This window comes from Penaeus monodon, chromosome 23 (assembly GCF_015228065.2).
Source record: "Penaeus monodon isolate SGIC_2016 chromosome 23, NSTDA_Pmon_1, whole genome shotgun sequence".
Taxonomy (NCBI): domain Eukaryota; kingdom Metazoa; phylum Arthropoda; class Malacostraca; order Decapoda; family Penaeidae; genus Penaeus; species Penaeus monodon.
In genome coordinates this window covers 27633978-27634204 of record NC_051408.1, presented here as the reverse complement: position 1 = coordinate 27634204, position 227 = coordinate 27633978, and positions in this window count along the sequence as shown.

Here is a 227-nt window from a genome sequence, read left to right as displayed (position 1 = left end):
AACCCCATCGCATGGCAGGGCGCAGTTCCGTGCTGCAAAGTATATGGCCACTTAATTCGCCGTGCCTTGCCATATGTTCTTTAGTTATTTCACTTTATATTATATTTTCGTGATTATTGTTTTTAATTTTTCTTCTTACCACAGTCTACAGTATGACCTTATGAACTACACCGCTAGCCTTTACTTAGTGAGAGTCGCCGACGCATGACACAAGGCCATCGGTCATC